The following is a 9,159-nucleotide window of genomic DNA, read 5'->3' as shown; positions in this document are numbered from 1 at the left end:
ATATTATAGATACCCTGCCTATCCTGGCCCACAACCAGTGGAAACCACCTCTCAGCGTCGACCCTGTCAGCACCTTTTTAATTTTCAGTAAACTCAACAAGATCACCTTGTATTCTTTGCAACTCCAGCCAAGAAAGGTGAAGGGCAGATGTGGAGTAGAGATGAGTAGATATGGTGTATTGATGTGAAGCAGAACTGAAGTAAATGTAGACGTAGAGTAAATGCTGTGTAGGTGTTTCACTCATGTGGATTAGATGTGATGCAGATGTGGAGTAGAAAAGCAGTACATTTGGATTATACGCAGTCTAGATGTGGAGTAGATGTAGTCTAGATGTGGAGTAGATGTGAAGTATGTATGCAGTAAATCTGGAGCAGAAACGATGTGGTTGTGCAGTAGATGGAGAAAACGGTTTCCTTTGCAGATGGATTATTATTCAAAGGTCATCAACTATAGATAATGTTCATTGAGGGGGCAGACCACTTGAAGAGGGGATGGAATTTGATTCTGTAGGAACTTTCAATCAGACAAATTCTTGACAATAACTTGTCCAGTAATGGGGCAAACACCAGCCTTCGGGATTAAATCTGACAGCTCTTTCAGAGGAGAAGGTGAGGACTGCAGATACTGGAGATCAGAGTCAAAATGTGTGATGCTGGAAAAGCACAGCCAGTCAGACAGCATCTGAGGAGCAGAAGAGTCACATCTGAGGAGCAGAAGAGTCGACATTTCGGGCCTAGGCTCTCCTGCTCCTCAGATGCTGCCTGGCCGGCTGTGCTTTTCCAGCACCAGCACTTTCAGAGAACAGGCACAGGCATGCTGGGCTGAATGGACTTATTATAAAGTCATAGCATGACAGAAGGAGGCCGTTCAGCATATCATTCCTAAACTAGGTCTGGGAAAGAGCGATCAAATTAATCTCCACTTACCCGATTCTTTCCATGTTACTCAGCAAAATGTTTTCTGCCAATGTTTATCTAATTTGCTTTTGAAAGTTACTGCTGAATGTACTTCATCCCTTTCAGGCGACATGTTCCAGATCATAACAACTCACTGGGAACAAACACATTCCCTCATTTTGTCTCTTGTTCCCTCCCACTATACAGTTACAGTTAACCTGAGAACGTAACTTTTAAAAAAAAACATTTTGTGATTTACATATGAAAGAGATGAAACTAACATGGTCACTGTAACAGATGACAGACTTAACAAACAATCAAGGTATTTTCAATGTCTAATTTCAGTTACATCACACTTTAAACTTTTGCTATAAATTCTGTGTTTTACAATTGAGTCCTCCACAACCACCTGATGAAGGAGCAGCGCTCCTAAAGCTAGTGCTTCCAATTCAATCTGTTGGACTATAACCTGGTGTTGTGTGATTTTTAACTTCATCAGACAGGGACCTTAACTGTGCATTGTATCTGCTTCCTTTATGGAATATGCTGGACTCTATATTTTAGACTCTGATGTGAGGTGGGTATGGCTGGCAAGACTAGCATCTGTTGTCCATCCCTATGTGCTCTCAAACTGAATGGCTTGCTTGGACATTTCAAAGTCAACCACATTGCTGTGTATCTGTGTATCGCATGGAGGCCAGACCAGGTAAGGACAGCAGTTTCCTCCCAGGAAGGACATTAGTGAACCAGATGGATTTTCGTGGTCACCATCACTGGAATTGCATTCTATAATCCAGATTTTATAGATTTCCTAGTGTGGAAGAGGCCATTCTGCCTATTGAGTTTCTGAGGAGCATCTCACCCAGACTCAGCCCTCTACCCAACCCCTGCATTTCCCATGGCTAATCCACATAGCCTACATATCCCTATTCACTACAGGCAATTTACAATGACCAATTCACCTGACCTGCACATCTTTGGACTGTGGGAGGAAACCGGAGCACCCGGAGGAAACACACGCAGACACGGGGAGAACGTGCAAACTCCACACAGAGAGTTGCCCGAAGCAGGAATCAAAGCCAGATCCCTGGCACTGTGGCGCAGCAGCGCTAACCACTGAGCCACTGTGCTGCCCATTTACTAACTGAATTTAAATTCCACCATCGGCTCTGGTGCGACTTTAGCCTGAGATTCTCAATCACTTATCCAACAATGTTACGACTATGTCACTGGTATCTTGAAACAATCAGGCAGACATCCCCAATCAGTGTACAGTTGGGGAGGACTGGTTCATATCTCTGATGGTTCCCTCCACCTTTCTGGGCCACCTTGTTTCCAGATTTGCCATGTTCCTCTCCCTTCTTGGCTTGTCTGTGGTAACTTAAAATTCTGTCATGGGATGCGGGCGTCACTGGCTGGGCCAGCATTTACTGCCTGTCCCTAGTTGCCCCCTTGAGAAGGTGGGGGTGAGCTGCCTTCTTGACTGCAGCAGGTCTACCTAAGGGTAGACCCACAATGCCCTTAGGGAGAGAATTCCAGGATGTTGACCAGGCAATACTGAAGGAACGGCGATATATTTCCAAGTCAGGATGCTTGACTACTCAAATCTTCTTGGTTTGACTATTCAAACAGCATGGGAGGGGGAGGTTGTGCCTCACTAACTTAATGCCGTTTTTTGAGGAGGTGATGAAGATGATTGATGAGGGAAAAGCTCATTTGATGTTGTCTACATGGAGTTCAGTGAAGCCTTTGACAAGGTCCCTCATGGCAGACTGGTACAAAAGGTGCAGTCATGTGGTGTCAGGGTGAGCTGACAAGATGGATACAGAACTAACATAGTCATAGGAGACAGAGGGGAGCGGTGGAAGGATGCTTTTTGGAATGGAGGGCTGTGATTAGTGGTGTTCCACAGGGATCAGTGCTGGGACCTTTGCTGTTCGTGATTTACATAAATGATTCAGAGGAAAACGTAGCTGATCTAATTAATAAGTTTGCAGACAATACAAAGATTGCCAGAGTTGCAGATAATGAGGACGATTGTCAGAGGGTACCGCAGGATATCGGTTACTCTCTGGAGGGTCGGTGTGGACTGGTTGGGCCGAAGGGCCTGTTTCCACACTGTAGGGAATCTAAAAAAAAATCAGTTGGAGGCATGGGCAGAAAAATGGCAAATGGAGTTTAATGCGGACAAATGTGAGATGATACATTTTGGAAGGTCAAGTACAGGTGAAAATTATACAGTGAGTGGCAGAACCCTTTGGAATATTGATTTGCAGAGGGATTTAGGTGTGCAGATCCACAGATCACTGAAGATGGCAGCACAGACAGATAAGGTAGTAAAACAGGCCTATGGCATGTTTGCCTTCATTGGAAGGGGCATTGAGTATAAGGATAGACAAGTTATGCTGCAGCTTTATTGAACTTTAGTTAGGCCACACTTGAAACATTGTGTATAGTTCTGATCACTGCACTACCAGAAGGATGTGGGTGCTTTGGAAAGGGTACAGGAAAGGTTTACCAGGATGTTGCCTGGTATGGCAATTTTAGCTATGAAGAAAGGTTGGCTAGACTGGGTTTGTTTTCACTGAAATATAGGAGGTTGAGAGGTGACCTGATAGAAGTTTATAAGGTTGTGAATGGCATGGATAGAGTGGAAAGTATGAGGCTTTTTTTCCTAGGGTGGAGGAGTCAATTAATAGTGTGGAGGTGCTGGTATTGGACTAGGGTGGACAAGTTAAAAATCACACAACACCAGGTTATGGTCCGACAGGTTGAATTGGAAGTGCTAGCTTTTGAAGTGCTGCTCCTTCGTCAGGTAGTTGTGGAAGCACACTAGCTTTCACACTCGCTCCTTCACCTGATGAAGGAGCGTCGCTCCGAAAGCTAGTGCTTCCAATTAAACCTGTTGGACTATAACCTGGTGTTGTGTGATTTTTAACTTTGTACACCCCAGTCCAACACCGGCATCTCCGAATCATGGGTGATTAGGGATTGGCACTAAATGCCAATCTTGCCATTGGTCATAGAGTCATAGAGGTGTACAGCATGGAAATAGACCCTTCGGTCCAACCCATCCATGCCAACCAGATACCCCAATCCCACCTGCCAGTATCCGGCCAATATTCCTCCAAACCCTTCCTATTCATATGGGTATATGAATATATATATCCAAATGCCTTTTAAATGTTGTAATTGTACCAGCCTTCACCACTTCCTCTGGCAGCTCATTCCATACACATACCACCCTCTGCGTGAAAAAGTTGCCCCTTAGGTCTCTTTTATATCTTTCTCCTCTCACCCTAAACCTATGCCCTCTAGTTCTGGACTCCCCCACCCCAGGGAAAAGACTTTGTCTATTTATCCTATCCGTGCCCCTCATAATTTTGTAAACCTCTATAAGGTCACCCCTCAGCCTCCAATGCTCCAGGTAAAACAGCCCCAGACAGTTCAGCCTCTCCCAACAGCTCAAGTCCTCCAACCCTGGCAACATCCTTGTAAATCTTTTCTGAACCCTTTCAAGTTTGACAACATCTTTCCAATAGGAAGGAGATTGATAAATTCTTGATGTCACAAGGAATTAAGGGCTACGGGGAGAATGCGGGTAAGTGGAGTTGAAATGCCCATCAGCCATGATTGAACAGTGGAGAGGACTCGATGGGCCGAATGGCCTTACTTCCGCTCCTATGTCTTATGGTCTTATGGACCAGAATTGCATGCAATCTTCCAACAGTGGCCTAACCAACGTCTTGTACAGCCGCAACATGACCTCCCAACTCCTGTACTCAATACTCTGACCAATAAAGGAAAGCATACCAAATGCCTTCTTCACTATCCTATCTACCTGTGACTCCACTTTCAAGGAGCTATGAACCTACACTCCAAGGTCTCTTTGTTTAGCAACACTCCCTGGGACCTTACCATTAAGTGTATAAGTCCTGCTGAGATTTGCTTTCCCAAAATGCAGCATTTCTTATTTATCTGAATTAAACTCCATCTGCTACTTCTCAGCCCAGCACCGATCCTTGTGGCACTCCACTGGTCAGGGGCCTCCAGTCTGAAAAACAACCCTCCACTACCACCCTCTGTCTTCTACCTTTGAGCCAGTTCTGTATCCAAATGGTGAGTTCTCCCTGTATTCCGTGAAATCTAACATTGCTAATCAGTCTCCCATGGGGAACCTTGTCAAACGCCTTACTGACGTCCAAATAGATCACATCTACTGCTCTGCCCTCATCAATCCTCTTTGTTACTTCTTCAAAAAACTCAATCAAGTTTGTGAGACATGATTTCCCACGCACAAAACCATGTTGATCATCCCTAATCAGTCCTTGCCTTTCCAAATACATGTACATCCTGTCCCTCAGGATTCCCTCCAACAACTTGCCTGCCACCGACGTCAGGCTCACTGGTCTATAGTTCCTTGGCTTGTCTTTACCGCCCTTCTTAAACAGTGGCACCACGTTAGCAAACCTCCACACTTCCGGCACCTCATCTGTGACTATCGATGATACAAATATCTCAGCAAGAGGCACAGCAATCACTTCTCGAGCTTCCACAGAGTTCTCGGGTACACCTGATCAGGTCCTGGGGATTTATCCACTTTCCATTTTAGAGTCATAGAGACATAGAGACGTACAGCATGGAAACAGACCCTTCGGTCCAACCCGTCCATGCTGACCATCTATACCAAGCTAATCTATCCCACCTGCCAGCAACCGGCCCATATCCCTCCAAACCCTTCCTATTCACATACCCATCCAAATGCCTCTTAAATGTTGCAATTGTACCAGCCTCCACCACATCCTCTGGCAGCTCATTCCATACATGTACCACCCTCTGCGTGAAAAAGTTGCCCCTTAGGTCTCTTTTATATCTTTCTCCTCTCATCCTAAACCTATGTCCTCTAGTTCTGGACTCCCCCACCCCAGGGAAAAGATTTTGTCTATTTATCCTATCCATGCCCCTCATAATTTTGTAAACCTCTATAAGGTCACCCCTCAGCTTCCGAAGTTCCAGGGAAAATAGCCCCAGCCTGTTCAGCCTCTCCCTATAGCTCAAATCCTCCAATCCTGGCAACATCCTTGTAAATCTTTTCTGAATCCTTTCAAGTTTCACAACATCTTTCCAACAGGAAAGAGACCAGAATTGTATGCAACAATCTAACAGTGGCCTAACCAATGTCCTGTACAGCCGCAACATGACCTCCCAACTCCTGTACTCAATACTCTGACCAATAAAGGAAAGCATACCAAACGCCTTCTTCACTATCCTATCTACCTGCGACTCCACTTTCAAGGAGCTATGAACCTGCACTCCAAGGTCTCTTTGTTTAGCAACACTCCCTGGGACCTTACCATTAAGTGTATAAGTCCTGCTAAGATTTGCTTTCCCAAAATGCAGCATTTCTTATTTATCTGAATTAAACTCCATCTGCCACTTCTCAGCCCATTGACCCATCTGGTCCAGATCCTGTTGTAATCTGAGGTAATACTCTTCGCTGTCCACTACACCTCCAATTTTGGTGTCATCTGCAAACTTATTAACTCTGCCTCTTATGCTCGCATCCAAATCATTTATGTAAATGACAAAAAGTAGAGGACCCAGCACCGATCCTTGTGGCACTCCACTGGTCACAGGCCTCCAGTCTGAAAAACAACCCTCTGTCTTCTACCTTTGAGCCAGTTCTGTATCCAAATGGTGAGTTCTCCCTGTATTCCGTGAAATCTAACATTGCTAATCAGTCTCCCATGGGGAACCTTGTCGAACGCCTTACTGAAGTCCAAATAGATCACATCTACTGCTCTGCCCTCATCAATCCTCTTTGTTACTTCTTCAAAAAACTCAATCAAGTTTGTGAGACATGATTTCCCACGCACAAAACCATGTTGACTATCCCTAATCAGTCCTTGCCTTTCCAAATACATGTACATCCTGTCCCTCAGGATTCCCTCCAACAACTTGCCCGCCACCAACGTCACGCTCACTGGCTTGTCTTTACCGCCCTTCTTAAAGTGTGGCACCACGTTAGCCAACCTCCAGACTTCCGGCACTTCATCTGTGACCATCGATGATACAAATATCTCAGCAAGAGGCACAGCAATCACTTCTCTAGCTTCCCACAGTGTTCTCGGGTACACCTGATCAGGTCCTGGGGATTTATCCACCTTTAACCATTTCAAGATATTCATCACTTCCTCCTCTGTAATCTGGACATTTTGCAAGATGCCACCATCTACTTCCCTACAGTCTATATCTTCCATATCCTTTTCCACAGTAAATACTGATGCAAAATATTCATTCAGTATCTCTCCCATTTTCTGTGGTTCCACACAAAGCCGCCATGATCATTGAGGGGCCCTATTCTCTCCACAGTTACCCTTTTGTCCTTAATGTATTTGTAAAAACCGTTTGGATTTTCCTTAATTTTATTTGCCAAAGCTATCTCATGTCTCCTTCTTGCCCTCCTGATTTCCCTCTTAAGTATACTCTTACTTCCTTTATACTCTTCGAAGGATTCACTCAATCTATCCTGTCTATACCTGACATAATTCGGAGATGCTGGTGTTGGACTGGGGTGTACAAAGTTAAAAATCACACAACACCAGGTTATAGTCCAACAGGTTTAATTGGAAGCACTAGCTTTCAGAGCGACGCTCCTTCATCAGGTGATTGTGGAGGGCTCGATCGTAACACAGAATTTATAGCAAAAATTTGCAGTGTGATGTGACTGAAATTATACATTGAAAAATTGATTGTCTGTTAAGCCTTTCACCTGTTAGAATACAGTGATAGTTTCACTTCTTTCATGTGTAAATCACAAAACCCTTTTTTTAGAAGTTGCATTCTCGGGTTAGCTGTTAACAATGGTGATAGCTAGACAATATGTTGAAGGTGTTAGCCCCCTGTGTTCTCTGTCTATGACCTGATGTTTAGACTGATTCTAATCTAAAAAGTGAGATAACAGAGTTTTGCATAAATTTATGCAGTTTTTGAGCTCAGATTTCTACATGAATGTATGCAGTTTTTGAGCAAAGTGCAATGTAACTCTTCAAGTACAAAAAAATTCACCCCACAAAATATATGTGTGCATGTGGGTCTTTGTCTGTGTGTGTCTGTCTGGGGTGGGGGTTGTGAGTGTGAGAAAGTGTGTGTGTGTGTGTGTATGTGTGTGTAGTGAGTGCAGAGTGTCTTAAGTCTGTGAGGGGGTGCATGTGTGTGCGTCTGTGTGTGCGTCTGTGTGTACCTGTGTCCGTGTGTATGTGAGAGTGTGTGTGTTTAGGAACGTGTGTGTGTGTGTGTGTGTGTCTGTGTGTGTGTAGTGCAATGGTGGTCACCTGTAATGTGACATGAACCCAAGGTCCCGGTTGAGGCCCTCCCGATGGGGACCGAACTTAGCTATCAGCCTCTGCTCGGCCACTTTCCTCTGCTGCCTGTCCCGAAGTCTACCTTGGAGGATGGTCACCCGAAGGTCCGAGGCTGAATGTCCTGGACCACTGCACCCACTACACACACACACACACACACTTTCTCACACTCACAACCCCCACCCCAGACAGACACACACACAGACAGACAAAGATCCACACGCACACATATATTTTGTGTGGTGAATTTTTTTGTACTTGCAGAGTTACATTGCACTTTGCTCAAAAACTGCATGTAGAACTCTGAGCTCAAAAACTGCATGAATTTATGCAAAACTCTGTTATCTCACTTTTTAGATTAGATCAATCTAAACATCAGGTCATAGACAGAGAACACAGGGGGCTAACACCTTCAACATATTGTCTCGCTATCACCATTGTTAACAGCTAACCCGAGAATGCAACTTTTAAAAAAAGGGTTTTGTGATTTACACGTGAAAGAAGTGAAACTATCACTGTATTCGAACAGATGAAAGGCTAAACAGACAATCAATTCTTCAATGTATAATTTCAGTTACATCACACTGCAAATTTTTGCTATAAATTCTGTTACGATCGAGCCCTCCACAATCACCTGATGAAGGAGCGTCGCTCCGAAAGCTAGTGTGCTTCCAGTTAAACCTGTTGGACTATAACCTGCTGTCGTGTGATTTTTAACTTTCTCCAATTTAGAACTTCAACTTTTAGATCTGGTCTATCCTTTTCCATCACTATTTTAAAAAGAAAAGAATTATGGTCGCTGGCCCCAAAGTGCTCCCCCACTGACACCTCAGTCACCTGCCCTGCCTTATTTCCCAAGAGTAGGTCAAGTTTTGCACCTTCTCTAGTGGGTACATCC

The sequence above is a fragment of the Chiloscyllium punctatum genome, chromosome 12, assembly GCF_047496795.1.
Source record: "Chiloscyllium punctatum isolate Juve2018m chromosome 12, sChiPun1.3, whole genome shotgun sequence".
NCBI lineage: Eukaryota > Metazoa > Chordata > Chondrichthyes > Orectolobiformes > Hemiscylliidae > Chiloscyllium > Chiloscyllium punctatum.
The sequence above is the reverse complement of the archived record's forward strand: the minus strand, read 5'-3'. Positions refer to the sequence as shown.